General features: G+C 35.4%; 2 non-coding genes across 2 annotated transcripts; both read left to right on the plus strand.

Moving 5' to 3' along the window:
• Positions 1 to 2,586: 2,586 nt before the first annotated feature.
• On the plus strand, positions 2,587 to 2,693 carry LOC131170853 (small nucleolar RNA R71). The gene has a single exon (XR_009141618.1). It is a non-coding gene; the product is annotated as a small nucleolar RNA R71 (small nucleolar RNA).
• Positions 2,694 to 14,240: 11,547 nt separating this feature from the next.
• Positions 14,241 to 14,347, plus strand: LOC131170874 (small nucleolar RNA R71). The gene has a single exon (XR_009141639.1). It is a non-coding gene; the product is annotated as a small nucleolar RNA R71 (small nucleolar RNA).
• Positions 14,348 to 17,879: the final 3,532 nt, after the last annotated feature.

Here is a 17,879-nt window from a genome sequence, read left to right on the forward strand (position 1 = left end):
TCCGAATGGCATCCTTCGATAGGCAAAGGTGCCATAGGGACAGGTAAAGGTAGTTTTTTCTTGGTCATCAGGATGTATTGGAATTTGAAAGAAACCAGAATATCCATCTAAGTAACAAAAGAATGAATGCTTGGCTAATCTTTCTAACATTTGATCCATAAAAGGAAGGGGAAAATGGTCTTTTCTTGTGGCATTGTTCAACTTCCTATAGTCTATGCACATTCTCCAACACATACTTGATTCTAGTGGGTATCAATTCATTATTCTCATTTTTAACAACTGTCACCCCACCTTTCTTTGGTACAACATGCACAGGACTAACCCACTCCTTTATCGGAAATGGGGTAAATAATTCCATCAGCTAGTAATTTTAGGATTTCCTTTTTCACAACATCCTTCATTGTAGGATTCAATCTTCTTTGGTGTTCAATGGAAGGTTTACTATTTGGCTCAAGAAAAATCCTATGCATACAAACTGTTGGACTAATTCCCTTTATATCATCAATTGCATAACCCAAAACTCTTCTATATTTTCTCAAAACTCTCAACAATTTGTCAATCTCAATATCAGTCAAACATGCATTAATTATAACAGGATATGTTTCATTGGGTCCAAGAAAAGCATACCTGAGGTTGGAAGGAAGAGGTTTAAGATCTACCTTTGGGGCATCCTCTACCTTTAATGATGGTGGTTTGATCTCCAAATTTTGCACTCCTTCAAGTTGAAAAATTGTGGCTTCAGGATGTGGTGGAGAGCTTTCCAAGTATTGCAAAAATAGCCATGTTGTGATTATCATCATCAATGCTCCCACCATGGACTAAGCAATTTTCAAGTGGGTCTTGTGGATAGCTTTTTCTGAAATGCTCTTGAACAATCTCTTCAATAATGTCTACCCGCAAACAAGACTCAACTTCTTCATGTTTCCTTTTCATGGCAGGATTGATGTTGAATATCATTTGATCATCTCCCACTCTAAGTGTCAATTGCTCACCCTTTACATCAATTAATGCACCAATTGTTGCCAAAAGGGTCTTCCCAATAAGATAGGAACTTTTGTGTCTTCTTCCATATCTAAAATGACAAAATCCACTAATGTAGAATTTCCCAACCTTGATAGGCACATTTTCAAGAATCCCTTAGGATACTTAATTGAGCAGTCGACCAATGAAAGATACATGTTTGTGGGCTTCAACTCTCCCATATTCAACTTCTCATATATTGAAAGAGGCATTAGGCTGACGCTAGCTCCAAGGTCACATAAAGCATTTGCCACACAATTATCACCAATATGACAAGGGATGGAAAACACACCCGGATCTTTGAGTTTGGGAGGTAACTTTTTCTGAATTATAGCACTGCATTGCTCTCCCAAATTGATGGTGTCATAATCTTCTAGTCTTCTCTTGTTGGAAAGAATCTCCTTCAAAAACTTGGCATAACTTGGCATTTGGGATAGTGCCTCAGTGAATGGCACATTGATATACAATTTTTTTAGCACTTCAAGGAATTTGCCAAATTGTTTGTCTAGCTTGTGCTTGATGAATCTTTGAGGGTAGGGAAGGGTGGGTTTGTAAGGTTCAGGTGGGATGTATGGTTTCTCTCCTTCATCTTGCTCACTTTTGCTTTCTTCTTCTTTTTCATTTTTCTTGCTCTCAACTGAATTTTCTTCTTTTGTGCTCTCTTTTTCTTCTTTCTTGTTTTCACTCTCTTGACCAACTTTTTTACCACTTCTCAAGGTTACAACCTTACATTGCTCATGAGGGTTTTGTGGTTGGCTAGGTAGTTTCCCATAGGAATTGCTTCCTGATGAGCTTGCTTGTTGCGCCAATTGAGTCTCCAACATGCGGTTGTGGACTTGTAATTGATCCATGGTTTGTCTCATGTGTTGCATTTCTTCCTCCAATTTGCTATTCATCTTGCTTTGTTCAGCAAAAAATTTCTCCATCATGTTCTCCAAAGATGGCTTCGGTTCATGGGATGGAAGGGATTGTTGTGCTCTTGCTTGATATCCAGGTGGTGGCTGCCTTGTGGGCTGAAATTGAGGCTGAAATTGAGGCCTATTTTGCTGCATAAACTGCTGGTTATGAGCATAATTTGAGCTTTGGCCTTGTTGAGCAAAAGTTGCTTGTGGTCTCCATGTTGAGTTGTTCACATTAGAATAAGCATTTCCCATAGGTTTCTGTTGATAACCTCCTGCATAAGCAGCTTGTTCTTGCAAATAATCATCACTATAAGAAGAATAATCAACTCCACAACTTTGAGTTCCATTTGTGAAGGCAACTTGTTGCATAGTTGTAGGAGTTGAGGTTGTTGCCTTTGTGCAAAAATCACTAAGAAGCTGAGTCAAGCGATCAAATTTTGCATTCATGTAGTTAATCGAGTCAAGTTCATAGATCCCAGCTTTCTTTGGCTCAAGTGCTCTAGGATTTCCCCATAAATGGGTATTATGAGCAATCTTCTCTAATAGATCATAGCATTCTTCACTTGTCATTCTCATGAAATCTCCTCCTGCTTGTGAATCAATTGTGTTTCTTATGGATGTAGTAACTCTGGTGTAGAAATTTTGAACAATCATCCATTTCGGTATTTCATGATGAGGACATTGCCTTTCAAGCTCCTTAAATCTCATCCAAGATTCATACAAAGTTTCATCATCTCTTGGTTTAAAAGCTACCATCAAATTCCTCAAATGAGTGGTTTTCCCAGGTGGGAAAAATTGAGATAGAAAAGCTTGAGATAACTGCTCCCAAGTAGCTATAATAGCTTGTGGGAGTGAGTCATACCACTCCAATGCTGAATCCCGAAGAGAGAATGGAAATAAAGTGAGTCGAATCACTTCATCAGAAACTCCAGGTTGTCTTTGTGTACCACATATCATCAAAAATTTCTTCAAATGAGAATGAGGATTTTCAAGTGGGCTACCTCCAAATTGTGAATTCTGAACCATTTGAATAAGACCAGTTTTTAATTCAAATTGATTAGCTCCAATAATAGGTCTGTTATCTCTCACATCAGTACATCTAGGAAAAGCATAGTCTAACATGGATCTTCTTTGAGGATCATTTTGATTAACCACAGCATTTTGCCCGTTTTGCTCATTTCCTCCATTGTTTCCACCAATAGCTCTATTTTGATTCTCCATATTTTCTATTGTCTCCTCTTGCTCAAATATTTGTTGTTCTTCTTTTTCTGCTTCTTTTCTTTTCTTGTATTCCTTTTTGTTGGCTCGACAGAATTTTTCAATTTCTGGGTTGAACAACAATTCAGTATCACTTGTGCTTTTCGTTCGTCTCATAAACAAGAAAAGTACCTGAAAAACACAAGGAACAATAGTGAAAATAAAAGAAAATAAAAATTCTAATTAGCTTAAAACAATTAAAATCCAACTTAAAAACAAACAATTCCCCGGCAACGGCGCCAAAAACTTGATACTGTGTGTATATCCGCAAGTGCACGGGTCACAGTAGTATAGTTTTAAAAAATGATATCGATCCCACAGGGAATTGTGCTTAAATTGGAAATAAAAGTATAAGCTAATTAGAATGACAAAAATTAAAAGATATTGAAAATAAAATCTAAAAATTAAAATTAAGACAAAAATTAAAGATGTAAAATGAAATTTGGAATTAAAATTGGTATTTAAGGAATTAATGCTAAATCAAACAATTAACTAAAATTAATTAGACTAGATTACCAAAAATTAATTTGAAATTTCTATTTATGAAATTAAGAAGAATTAAATCTAAAAAAAATAAAGTAATTCTAGATATTGGATTTAAATTTAAATTGCTATTTATGAGGTTTGGAGGATTTATATCTAATTTCAATGAAAAATAAATTGATTCTAGAGATTGGATTTTCAATATTGTTTGCATGTGATTTTTCCCTAATTTAGCCAAACACATGAGAATTGCAATTTTGAGGGAAATCAATTCTTAAATTTTTGAAACCTTTTTCAAGCATCTCAAAATTGGTTTTCATTAAATCAAACCCTGTTTTCACGGTATTTCAAATCTAACAAAAACCCAATTAATGCTCTAATTGATTTTTGGAAAGTTCCCCTTAATCTTCTTAGCTTATTTCTAACACCAAGAAAATAAAGTTTATTGCAAGATTATCCATCCCCAATATTCACTTTTCAGTCCATCTATTAAGGATTAAAACTTAACTTAATAAGGGCCCATTCATCAAGCAAGGAAATAAGCACACAAGCAATAAATCAAAATATAACAATCTTCATTTAAATGGCTAAATCAGTTCAAAACCACAAAACAAATCAATATTTACAAACCCATCTCTAGAATCTCAATCAACTACTCACAAATCATTGTTTAAAAATAAACCCAAATGAAGAAATGAAGAAATAATGGAAATGTAAGCTAAAAGGGTAGAAAAACCCAAAGAAATTGCAAGAGATTCTCACGCACAAAAGTGCGTAAAACGTGATCTGCACTTTGGAAAAAGATGCAGAAGATGCTCCTCCCTTTCCCTCTTTCTATCTTTCTAAAATGACTCCTTGCTCTCTATGAAAAGAAAGTGATAAAGGGCACTTTATATAGGCAAGGGACTGTTCTAGAATGGGTAAAAGGGAAGGATCCAGAGAAAGTGAGGTAAAAAGGTCGAGTAACGGAAATGCCACGTCAAAAATTTTCCAGTAAAAACGACATAAGCCGAGTCAGTTGTGTCGCGGGTTGTGTCGCTCTCGGCGTGAATATCTGACGATCGACACAACCTGCGACATGAGCTAATTCGGTTGTGCTGCAGGTTGTGTCGCTCTCGGCCATTTTTTTTTTTTTTTTCTCAACTTCAAAATTTTTGCAATTCGATTTTAATCTCCTCCAAATGGCTACTCTGATCAAAATACATCAAATTTCTCCAGATTTAACCTACAAAACAAATAAATTCCAAAAATTAAACTAAGAAATGTGAAAATTGTAAAATTGACTAAATATATACTAATATCTAAAATAATAGCTATGAATAAGGGTAAATTATGTGCAAAAATTACTCCTAAATGATGATCTAAAATGCATGCATCAAATTCCCCCATACTCAAACTCTTGCTTGTCCTCAAGCAAAATTTCATTAAAACTCATTTGGAAGGGAATAGAATCAGTCTTTGAAAACTCAAAAATTCACTAATCCAAACTACCAACTTACCTCTAGCCACCAACATTCCAAATTCCCACCAGCAAAAGCACAAAGAATGAAGCAAGCACTCTCAACTATTACAGAATAGCTAAGAATTAACCAATCAACCCAAGCAACAAATACCAACCAACTACAAGAGTCAATTGTGCCAAAACAAACCTAAATGAAATAGATAGCCAATGTGTCTCAAATAGATGGTGAGTAATGTATGGAAGATTATATTGCCAAACCCATATGCAAGCATAAAAGATCTAACTCTACTAATGTAACGAGCATTTTTCAAAGAATCATTAGGTCTTTTTAAGGGTTGTAATGGGGTCTAATAGGGTAAAATTGTGGTTAACAAAGAAAGGGAATAAGGTAAACAAAATATGAGAATAATATTAATCGTGAAACTCAAAGTGCATCCATTTTTTTTTTTTTTTTTTATAATACTAATTTTTTTTTATCAAGAGGAAAGAAATTCACAATGAATCTTAAGTGCTAACACAATAAAGGGACTACTTTTATAATATATATTTTTTTATTTTGTATGTGTCCCTATTTCACGTCATACCCAAAATTACCTTTGGGATATTTTTGTGACTATTTATTTATTTATTTTTTTTTATCAACTTTTCACAATTACTCTAGCACTTTTCAAGATGTTTCAATACTCCAAGTTTTTTTTTTTTTTTTTTTTTTTTATATTATCATTTTTTTATGCACTTAATTGCTAAAATACTATTCTCATAGATAGGTGGTAGTGTTTAGGTTTAATGGCTAGGTAAATGATTTGGGTTCCAAAGAAATTAGGGAATTAAGGTTCAAGGGGGTTTGCAAGGGTTAAAATGAGATTAAGGTAGGTTAAGGCTAAATGCGAGGTTTAAAATATGAAGAAATGCCTAAATCATATTCTTATCAAATGCAAGTTAAAAATTTCGCTTTGAAAGATCTAAGATGCTTGTTCTAGGAATGGTGAGACGACAATGACCATTTTCTTTCTTAAAGGCTTATCCAGACACTCAAAACTCAAAATAACTAATCAGAATCTGCATACCTAGATGAATGTATTAATTTTCAGCTATTAAGTAAGAGAAAGAATAATGCTTAAGACTTTTGTACCCAGCTGGAACTTTCATTCCACTAACCATCTAAAGACAAGTTGGATTGCTTGAATAAGTGGCTTATGGAATCCAAAGACTGGTTTAAAAATTCAAAAATTTTAAATGAATGAATGAAATGCATGAGTGTAAATGAATAGTCAACCTATATGTAACTAAGTATGAGTAACTAAGTATATGAGGCTATATGCAAGTGTATATAAGTGAATATGTACAAGTATGAAGTAATGAATGAGTATGTTACTATATGCAAATGAAAAAGAAAAATAATTTTTGCAAGGAAAAATAATTTTTGCAAAGAATTTACCCTCTCCCCCATACTCAGAATGAACATTGTCCTCAATGTTAAAAGATTGCAAGGAATGGGATAATTTGGCTATATGTGCATAAAGAATTATTACCCTGTTGCATAAGCGATAGCACAACTTGTGTTGAAAATGACACAAGCTGAGATAAGAAGTGTTACCTCATTGAAGTGCAGCCAATTTAATTAAATAAAATTTGGACAGCTGCTGCACTCATTACAAAAGAAACAAAGGCAATGGAATCCTTTAAATCAATTAAACTCTATAAGTTGAAATAGGTAGTTAAGAGAAAAAATATATCAATCTAGTGTAAATACTAAATATCAAATAAAAGAAAGTTATCAATTGTAATAAAGATATAAAAGAAAAATGTATGTTATGAGGAAAAAAACTGAATAAGTAAATGGTTAAAATAAAAACAACACAAGCAAAATATTAACAAGTTCAAAATACTAATTAACGAAATTAAAGACATGAAATGTAAATGGAGAATAAAAGCTGGTCAGTCGGGTATGAGAAGTCCTTTGCCCTTGCCATCTTGTGACGGTGGTGGTGCTTGTGGTGGCTGCTGTGGAGAGAGAATGTTCAAAATCAGTGCTTGGGTTGTTTCGATCTTCTCCAGCTTAGCTCGCACGACTTTCAATTCATCTTGCATTTCAGCACTTCGATCCAAATATATGTCAGCTAAATCTCGTAGTGTCTGAAAATTGACCTCTGTAATTTGCCGAAAAGAATAGATCTCATCACTGAGATTCTCCATGAATGTCAAAAGTGTTGCTATGGATGGTCCAGAAGCTGTTGATGAAGCATGTTGAGCGTCTGGTGGAGCTCGGCGTGAAGGTGGTGTGGGAGGATGCACAAATGGTCGCTCAGATGCTGAGGAGGAACTAATGGCAGTGGGAGAACCAGGTGGTTTGTCTGTTAGTGCAGGAATCTCATACTGCTTGGTAGCTTCATTTTTGATACAAAATTTTTGGTTGGCAAGATGAGGTCCATCCAAAAATAACAAACCAGTAGGAAGAGCAAGACACTTGTGCATTTGAGGATTAAACCCAAAATAATGTGCAATAGGTGTGACCAAGCCTCCAAAGACAATACTACCGTACTTCTAGTGGTCCAGCGAATCACATGGCGGCGAAATAATAACTGGGAAGCCTTTCGCCGCTTTTGCACACCACAAAAGAAGAGATCATATTGTGACATTGTGCCAACACTGGATCCTCTGCTAAAAGCAGTATTTGCAATTAGGCGTCAAGCAATCTCAAGGCATGATTCTCAATCTTGGAGGCCTTATCGTGTCCTGGTTTGAAAGTACCTGCTGAAGGGGCAATGCGCTTCCAAAATTCATACGCATTATAGTCCCATTGGTTAGTAGGTATTTTGAACAGACCATCAGGTGGAAAGCCAAATATATGGTGAAAATTATCCATAGACAGCACCTTATCTTGACCAAGGCATCTAAAATGGATCGTCAAGTCATTGTCCAAAGCAATTTTATGCTCATTAGTGGACAGGGAGGCGTAAATTCTGCACTAAAATGGGGTAGACCAGTTCCTGTTTATGTGCAAATCGCACCCAACCTAAAGCATCTAACAGAGACTGCATTTCATCATAAATCTTCAAGGTTTTAAGTGTAGACACATCCAAATACCTTGTTTGAATCATTTGTCGGGCTGCAACCCTTGCCTTATTTTTCTTCATTTCGGCAGTAGGTAGTGTCCAATGTGTAGCAGTAGGCAAAGAGGAAGGGAATGCAAGGTTACCTCTAGATGTACCAGGGCGTTTGACCGCAGATTTCGAAATGCCACGCTGCTCAACAGCGCGGGCATTGGAGGCGGGCTTGGGGTTGTTGTGCGCTGGTTCGGGTTGTTTCCGCTTGACGCCGGCCGTCAATTTGTGAGGTTTGATACTTTTCGCCTTTTTCTTTTTGAGTGTGGCGATCGGAGCATTAGCAGAATGGGCCGGCGATGGGTCGGCGTGCATGGGTGGGGAGGTTTGGGGGTTGTTGTGTGGGGAGTGGGGAGGCGAGTTTTCGAATGATAATGGAGAGTCGGTCATGGCGAAATGGAGGGTCGTGATCGGGGAAAGAGAAATATGGGAAGAGTTGCGGCCGGTGAAGGTGACGGGAAAAATGGAGGTTACGGCAGGGAGGGTTGTGTCGGGGGCGATGTCGAGAGGAAGATGAGGGTAATGGGCTATCGGGTTAGGGTCTTTAGGTTTGGGTTGTGGGCTTGGGTATAGGCTTTTGGGTTTGCTGCTGGCCCATTCCGGTGAAGAGAGTTTTTATTCCAAAAGGGTGCCCAGCGAACACAAGCGGCGACACAAGCAAAATCCTTATGTAATCACGCCCAATTTGACCAAATTTCATAGCACCTAAAAAAAATTGAAACAAAATTAGATTTCAAATGATTAAACCTTCATAACATGAATTCTAATTGTTCAACCTGTTATGTTCATTAAATACTTACACAAAATAATTTTTCAAAGCACCAATTCACACACCCATTTTCAAATAATTTTCTTTGTTAAACCAAGATGTTAAAATTTGAAAAATTTTTCTCTTAAAATTAACCAAAAGGGCAATGAATCCAGCAATATGAACCAGCAAATACTCAACAAAAGAGAGATGAAAATTATAAGTGAACAAATTAAAAACCTAAAATTTAAAGCTAAAATTTAAAGCTAAATAAAATTTTTATTGCTCATTTGCTTGCAATGAATTGCATCCCATCTGCACAAGGAAATTAGAACAATGTTAAACTCTGAATAAGGAGTATAGAAAAACTTAAAACAAATGAAAGAAAAATTGGGAGTTATGCACAAAAATGCTAAGTTTAGGTCTTTAGCTTGACCATACTCACTCAAGATGTTATGGAGAATGAGAGAGATAGCAAGTTGCTATCTTCTCGATTGGCTCACCAACTGAATAGTGCCTCAACCTTTGCCCATTTACCTTGAAATTACCAGATTTTTCACCAAAAATTTCAACAGCACCATGGGGGAAAACTTTCACAATTTTAAATGGGCCGGACCACCTTGATTTTAATTTTCCTGGAAAAAATTTCAACCTTGAATTGAATAAGAGAACCAAATCTCCTTCTTTAAAGTCCTTTTTCTTGATATGCTTATCATGCCATTTTTTAGTTCTTTCTTTATAGATCCTAGCATTTTCATAAGCATCAAGTCTCAATTCTTCTAATTCATCAAGTTGCAAAAGTCTTTTGTGTCCAGCAGCTTGTAAATCAAAATTGATTGTTCTAATGGCCCAATAAGCTTTATGTTCTAACTCTACGGGCAAGTGGCATGATTTCCCAAAAACTAACCTATAAGGTGTAGTTCCTATGGGGGTTTTAAATGCTGTTCTATATGCCCAAAGAGTGTCATCTAATTTAAGGGACCAATCTTTTCTGGACTTATTGACAGTTTTCTCCAAGATTTGCTTGATTTCTCTATTTGTGATTTCTACTTGGCCATTTGTTTGAGGATGATATGGTGTGGCAATTCTATGCTTTACCCCATATTTTCTCATCAATTTTTCAAATTGGTGGTTACAAAAATGGCTACCACCATCACTGATTATAGCACGTGGGGCACCAAACCTGGTCAAAACAAATTTTTTTAGAAATTTCACCACAACTTTTGCATCATTGGTAGGTGTAGCAATAGCTTCTACCCATTTAGATACATAGTCCACCCCTACCAAGATATATTTATTCCCATAAGAAGATGGAAATGGCCCCATGAAATCAATTCCCCACACATCAAATAATTCAACTTCTAATATGGACTGTTGGGGCATCTCATCTCTCTTGGAAATGTTGCCTACCATTTGGCACCTATCACACTTGCTTACAAAGTCTCTCACATGTTTAAACATATTAGGCCAATAGAAACCTGATGTCAAGACTTTTTCAACAGTTTTTGAGACACTAAAATGACCAGCATATTCAGAGGAATGACAATGGTAAATAACATCATGAATTTCTTCCTCTGGTATACATCTCCTAATTATTCCATCATTACATCTTCTAAACAAAAGAGGTTCTTCCCAAGAATAAAATTTAACATCATGCAAGAATCTTTTCTTTTGCTGCCAAGATAAATCAGGTGGCAAGACACCACAAGATAAGAAATTCACAATATCAGCAAACCATGGAAGTGCAGAATTCAACACATACAACTGCTCATTCATGAAAAACTCATAAATTGGCACAATTTCATCATCTTTATTTTCAGTTTTCATCCTAGAAAGGTGATCAGCCACCACATTTTCAACACCATTTTTATCTCTTATTTCCAAATCAAATTCTTGAAGTAATAAAATCCATCTAATCAACCTAGATTTAGCTTCTTTCTTGCTCATTAAATACTTTATTGCTGCATGATCAGTGAAAACAATTACCTTTGAGTTGACCAAATAAGAACGGAATTTATTGAGTGCAAATACTACCGCAAGGAACTCCTTTTCAGTTGTAGCGTAATTGACTTGGGCTTCATCAAGGGTTCGGCTTGCATAGTAAATGGCATAAGGTTTTCTATCTTTTCACGCAAGGACGGCTCCAACAAAGAAACTCGCTTGCATCACACATGATTTCAATGGCAAAGTCAATCAGGGGTTGCATGATAGGAGTTTGTTAATGCCGTCTTTAACCTGCAAAAAGCAACCATACAATCTTGATTAAAATCAAATTTAACATCATGATTCAAAAGATTTGTTAAGGGTTTAGCAAGTTTAGAAAAATCCTGAATAAATCGCCGGTAAAACCCGGCATGTCCAAGAAAACTCCGCACTCCTTTGACAGTGGTTGGAGGGGGCATTTTTTCAATAATTTCTATTTTAGCTCTATCCACTTCAATTCCCCTTTTTGAGATTAAATGCCCTAAAACGATCCCCTCTTGGACCATAAAGTGGCATTTCTCCCAATTCAACACTAGATCATTATCAGCACACCTCTGCAAGATTTTAGACAAATTAGTCAAGCATGGATCAAAATTAGTACCATAAACTGAAAAGTCATCCATGAAGACCTCCATAATTTCTTCAATAAAATCAGAAAAAATGGCCATCATGCACCTTTGAAATGTGCCAGGCGCATTACACAATCCGAATGGCATCCTTCGATAGGCAAAGGTGCCATAGGGACAGGTAAAGGTAGTTTTCTCTTGGTCATCAGGATGTATTGGAATTTGAAAGAAACCAGAATATCCATCTAAGTAACAAAAGAATGAATGCTTGGCTAATCTCTCTAACATTTGATCCATAAAAGGAAGGGGAAAATGGTCTTTTCTTGTGGCATTGTTCAACTTCCTATAGTCTATGCACATTCTCCAACCTGTAGTGGGTATCAATTCATTATTCTCATTTTTAACAACTGTCACCCCACCTTTCTTTGGTACAACATGCACAGGACTAACCCACTCACTGTCAGAAATGGGGTAAATAATTCCAGCAGCTAGTAATTTTAGGATTTCCTTTTTCACAACATCCTTCATTGTAGGATTCAATCTTCTTTGGTGTTCAATGGAAGGTTTACTATTTGGCTCAAGGAAAATCCTATGCATACAAACTGTTGGACTAATTCCCTTTATATCATCAATTGTATAACCCAAAACTCTTCTATATTCTCTCAAAACTCTCAACAATTTTTCTTTCTCAATATCAGTCAAACATGCATTAATTATAACAGGATATGTTTCATTGGGTCCAAGAAAAGCATACCTGAGGTTGGAAGGAAGAGGTTTAAGATCTACCTTTGGGGCATCCTCTACCTTTAATGATGGTGGTTTGATCTCCAAATTTTGCACTCCTTCAAGTTGAAAAATTGTGGCTTCAGGATGTGGTGGAGAGCTCTCCAAGTGTTGTGCAAAAGCAGCTATGTTGTGATTATCATCATCAATGCTCCCACCATGGGCTAAGCAATTTTCAAGTGGGTCTTGTGGATAGCTTTGTCTGAAATGCTCTTGAACAATCTCATCAATAATGTCTACCCGCAAACAAGACTCAACTTCTTCATGTTTCCTTTTCATGGCTGGATTGATGTTGAATATCATTTGATCATCTACCACTCTAAGAGTCAATTGATCAAACATCACATAAATTAATGCACAATCTCTTTCCAAGAAGGGTATTCACAATAAGATAGGAACTTTTGTGTCTTCTTCCATATCTAAAATGACAAAATCCACCGGAATGTAGAATTTCCCAACCTTGATAGGCACATTTTCAAGAATGCCTTCCGGATACTTAATTGAACGGTCAGCTAATGAAAGATACATGTTTGTGGGCTTCAACTCTCCCATATTCAACTTCTCATATATTGAAAGTGGCATTAGGCTGACGCTAGCTCCAAGGTCACATAAGGCATTTGCCACACAATTATCACCAATATGACAAGGGATGGAAAACACACCCGGATCTTTGAGTTTGGGAGGTAACTTTTTCTGAATTATAGCACTGCATTGCTCTCCCAAGTTGATGGTGTCATAATCTTCTAGCCTTCTCTTGTTGGAAAGAATCTCCTTCAAAAACTTGGCATAACTTGGCATTTGGGATAGTGCCTCAGTGAATGGCACATTGATATACAACTTCTTTAGCACTTCAAGGAATTTGCCAAATTATTTGTCTAGCTTATGCTTGATGAATCTTTGAGGGTAGGGAAGGGTGGGTTTGTAAGGTTCAGGTGGGATGTATGGTTTCTCTCCCTCATCTTGCTCACTTTTGCTTTCTTCTTCTTTTTCATTTTTCTTGCTCTCAACTGAATTTTCTTCTTTTGTGCTCTCTTTTTCTTCTCTCTTGTTTTCACTCTCTTGACCAACTTTTTTACCACTTCTCAAGGTTATAGCCTTACATTGTTCATGAGGGTTTTGTGGTTGGCTAGGTAGTTTCCCATAGGAATTGCTTCCTGATGAGCTTGCTTGTTGCGCCAATTGAGTCTCCAACATGCGGTTGTAGACTTGTAATTGATCCATGGTTTGTCTCATGTGTTGCATTTCTTCCTCCAATTTGCTATTCATCTTGCTTTGTTCAGCAAAAAATTTCTCCATCATGTTCTCCAAAGATGGCTTCGGTTCATGGGATGGAAGGGATTGTTGTGCTCTTGCTTGATATCCAGGTGGTGGCTGCCTTGTGGGCTGAAATTGAGGCTGAAATTGAGGCCTATTTTGCTGCATAAACTGCTGGTTATGAGCATAATTTGAGCTTTGGCCTTGTTGAGCAAAAGTTGCTTGTGGTCTCCATGTTGAGTTGTTCATATTAGAATAAGAATTTCCCATAGGTTTTTGTTGATAACCTCCTGCATAAGCAGCTTGCTCTTGCAAATAATCATCACCATAAGAAGAATAATCAACTCCACAACTTTGAGTTCCATTTGTGAAGGCAACTTGTTGCATAGTTGTAGGAGTTGAGGTTGTTGCCTTTGTGCAAAAATCACTAAGAAGCTGAGTCAACTGATCAAATTTTGCATTCATGTAGTTAACTGAGTCAAGTTCATAGATCCCAGCTTTCTTTGGCTCAAGTGCTCTAGGATTTCCCCACAAATGGGTATTATGAGCAATCTTCTCTAATAGATCATAGCATTCTTCACTTGTCATTCTCATGAAATCTCCTCACCTTGTGAATCAATTGTGTTTCTTATGGTGGAGTAACTCGTGTAGAAATTCTGAACAATCATCCATTTGGGTATTTCATGATGAGGACATTGCCTTTCAAGCTCCTTAAATCTCATCCAGGATTCATACAAAGTTTCATCATCTCTTGGTTTAAAAGCTACCATCAAATTCCTCAAATGAGTAGTTTTCCCAGGTGGGAAAAATTGAGATAGAAAAGCTTGAGATAGCTGCTCCCAAGTAGCTATAATAGCTTGTGGAAGTGAGTCATACCATTCCAATCTTTGAATCCAGAAGAGAGAATGGAAATAAGGTGGTAGAATAACTTCATCGAAACTCGGTTGTCTTTGTGTACCACATATCATCAAAAATTTCTTCAAATGAGAATGAGGATTTTCAAGTGGGCTACCTCCAAATTGTGAATTCTGAACCATTTGAATAAGACCAGTTTTTAATTCAAATTGATTAGCTCCAATAATAGGTCTGTTATCTCTCACATCAGTACATCTAGGAAAAGCATAATCTAACATGGATCTTCTTTGAGGATCATTTTGATTAGCATTTTGCTCGTTTTGCTCATTTCCTCCATTGTTTCCACCAATAGCTCTATTTTGATTCTCCATATTTTCGATTGTCTCCTCTTGCTCAAATCTTTGTTGTTCTTCTTTTTCTGCTTCCTTTCTTCTCTTGTATTCCTTTTTGTTAGTTAAATGAATTTTTCAATTTCGAGATTGAACAACAATTCGATGTCACTTGTGCTTTTGATCGTCTCATAAACAAGAAAAGTACGAAAACACAAGGAACAATAGTGAAAATAAAAGAAAATAAAAATTCTAATTAGCTTAAAACAATTAAAATCCAACTTAAAAACAAACAATTCCCCGGCAACGGCGCCAAAAACTTGATCTTTGTGTGTCGCAAGTGCACGGTCACGATAGTATAGTTTTAAAATTGATATCGATCCCACAGGAATTGTGCTTAAATTTGAAATAAAAGTATAAGCAAATTAGAATGACAAAAATTAAAAGATATTAAAAATAAAATCTAAAAATTAAAATTAAGACAAAAATTAAAGATGTAAAATGAAATTTGGAATTAAAATTGGTATTTGAGGAATTAAAACTAGATCAATCAATTAACTAAAATTAATTAAACTAGATTACCCAAAAATTAATTTGAAATATCTATTTATGAAATTGAGAGGAATTAAATCTAAATTCAATAAAAATAAAAATAAAGTGATTATAGAAATTGGATTTAAATTGGATTTAAATTTAAATTGCTATTTATGAGGTTTGGAGGATTTATATCTAATTTCAATGAAAAATAAATTGATTCTAGAGATTGGATTTTCAATATTGTTTGCATGAGATTTTTCACTAATTTAGCCAAACACATGAGAATTGCAATTTTGAGGGAAATCAATTCTTAAAATTTTGAAACCTTTTTCAAGCATCTCAAAATTGGTTTTCATTATATCAAACACTGTTTTAACTGTATTTCAAATCTAACAAAAACCAAATTAATGCTCTAATTGATTTTGGAAAGTTCCCTTAATCTTCTTAGCTTATTTCTAAGACCAAGAAAATAAAGTTTATTGCAAGATTATCCATCCACAATATTCACTTTTCAGTCCATCTATTAAGGATTAAAACTTAACTTAATGAGGGCCCATTCATCAAGCAAGGAAATAAGCACACAAGCAATAAATCAAAATATAACAATCTTCATTTAAATGGCTAAATCAGTTCAAAACCACAAAACAAATCAATATTTACAAACCCATCTCTAGAATCTCAATCAACTACTCACAAATCATTGTTTAAAAAAAAACCCAAATGAATAAATGAATAAATAATGGAAATGTAATCTAGAAGGGGTAGAAAAACCCGGAAATTGCAGAGAATCTCTTGCACAAAAAGTCTTGACGTGATCTGCATTTCTTTGGAAAAAGATGCAGAAGATGCTCATCCCTTTCCCTCTTTCTATCTTTCTAAAAATGACTCCCTTGCTCTCTATGAAAAGAAAGTGATAAAGGGCACTTTATATAGGCAAGGGGACTGTTCTAGAATGGGTAAAAGGGGGAAGGATCCAGAGAAAGTGAGGTAAAAAGGCTGGAGTAACGGAAATGCCACGTCAAAAATTTTCGATAAAAGCGACATAAGCGAGTCAGTTGTGTCGCGGGTTGTGTCGCTCTCGGCGTGAATATCTGACGATCGACACAACCTGCGACATGAGCTAATTCGGTTGTGCTGCAGGTTGTGTCGCTCTCGGCCATTTTTTTTTATTATTTTTTTTTTATTATTTTTTTTTTTTCAACTTCAAAATTTTTGCAATTCGATTTTAATCTCCTCCAAATGGCTACTCTGATCAAAATACATCAAATTTCTCCAGATTTAACCTACAAAACAAATAAATTCCAAAAATTAAACTAAGAAATGTGAAAATTGTAAAATTGACTAAATATATACTAATATCTAAAATAATAGCTATGAATAAGGGTAAATTATGTGCAAAAATTACTCCTAAATGATGATCTAAAATGCATGCATCAAATTCCCCCATACTCAAACTCTTGCTTGTCCTCAAGCAAAATTTCATTAAAACTCATTTGGAAGGGAATAGAATCAGTCTTTGAAAACTCAAAAATTCACTAATCCAAACTACCAACTTACCTCTAGCCACCAACATTCCAAATTCCCACCAGCAAAAGCACAAAGAATGAAGCAAGCACTCTCAACTATTACAGAATAGCTAAGAATTAACCAATCAACCCAAGCAACAAATACCAACCAACTACAAGAGTCAATTGTGCCAAAACAAACCTAAATGAAATAGATAGCCAATGTGTCTCAAATAGATGGTGAGTAATGTATGGAAGATTATATTGCCAAACCCATATGCAAGCATAAAAGATCTAACTCTACTAATGTAACGAGCATTTTTCAAAGAATCATTAGGTCTTTTTAAGGGTTGTAATGGGGTCTAATAGGGTAAAATTGTGGTTAACAAAGAAAGGGAATAAGGTAAACAAAATATGAGAATAATATTAATCGTGAAACTCAAAGTGCATCCATTTTTTTTTTTTTTTTTTATCAAGTCAAGAGGAAAGAAATTCACAATGAATCTCAAGTGCTAACACAATAAAGGGACTACTTTTATAATATATTTTTTTATTTTGTATGTGTCCCTATTTCATGTTACACCCAAAATTACCTTTGGGATATTTTGGTGACCTTTTCAACTTTTCACAATTACTCTAGCACTTTTCAAGATGTTTCAATCCTCCGAAATTTTTTTTTTTTTTTTTATGCACTTAATTGCTAAAATATTATTCTCATAGATAGGTGGTAGTGTTTAGGTTTTATGGCTAGGTAAATGATTTGGGTTCCAAAGAAATTAGGGAATTAAGGTTCAAGGGGGTTTGCAAGGGTTAAAATGAAATTAAGGTAGGTTAAGGCTAAATGCGAGGTTTAAAATATGAAAAAATGCCTAAATCATATTCTTATCAAATGCAAGTTAAAAATTTCGCTTTGAAAGATCTAAGATGCTTGTTCTAGGAATGGTGAGACGACAATGACCATTTTCTTTCTTAAAGGCTTATCCAGACACTCAAAACTCAAAATAACTAATCAGAATCTGCATACCTAGATGAATGTATTAATTTTCAGCTATTAAGTAAGAGAAAGAATAATGCTTAAGACTTTGTACCCA

This window comes from Hevea brasiliensis, chromosome 11, assembly GCF_030052815.1.
Source record: "Hevea brasiliensis isolate MT/VB/25A 57/8 chromosome 11, ASM3005281v1, whole genome shotgun sequence".
In the NCBI taxonomy this organism is placed as follows: Eukaryota; Viridiplantae; Streptophyta; class Magnoliopsida; order Malpighiales; family Euphorbiaceae; genus Hevea; species Hevea brasiliensis.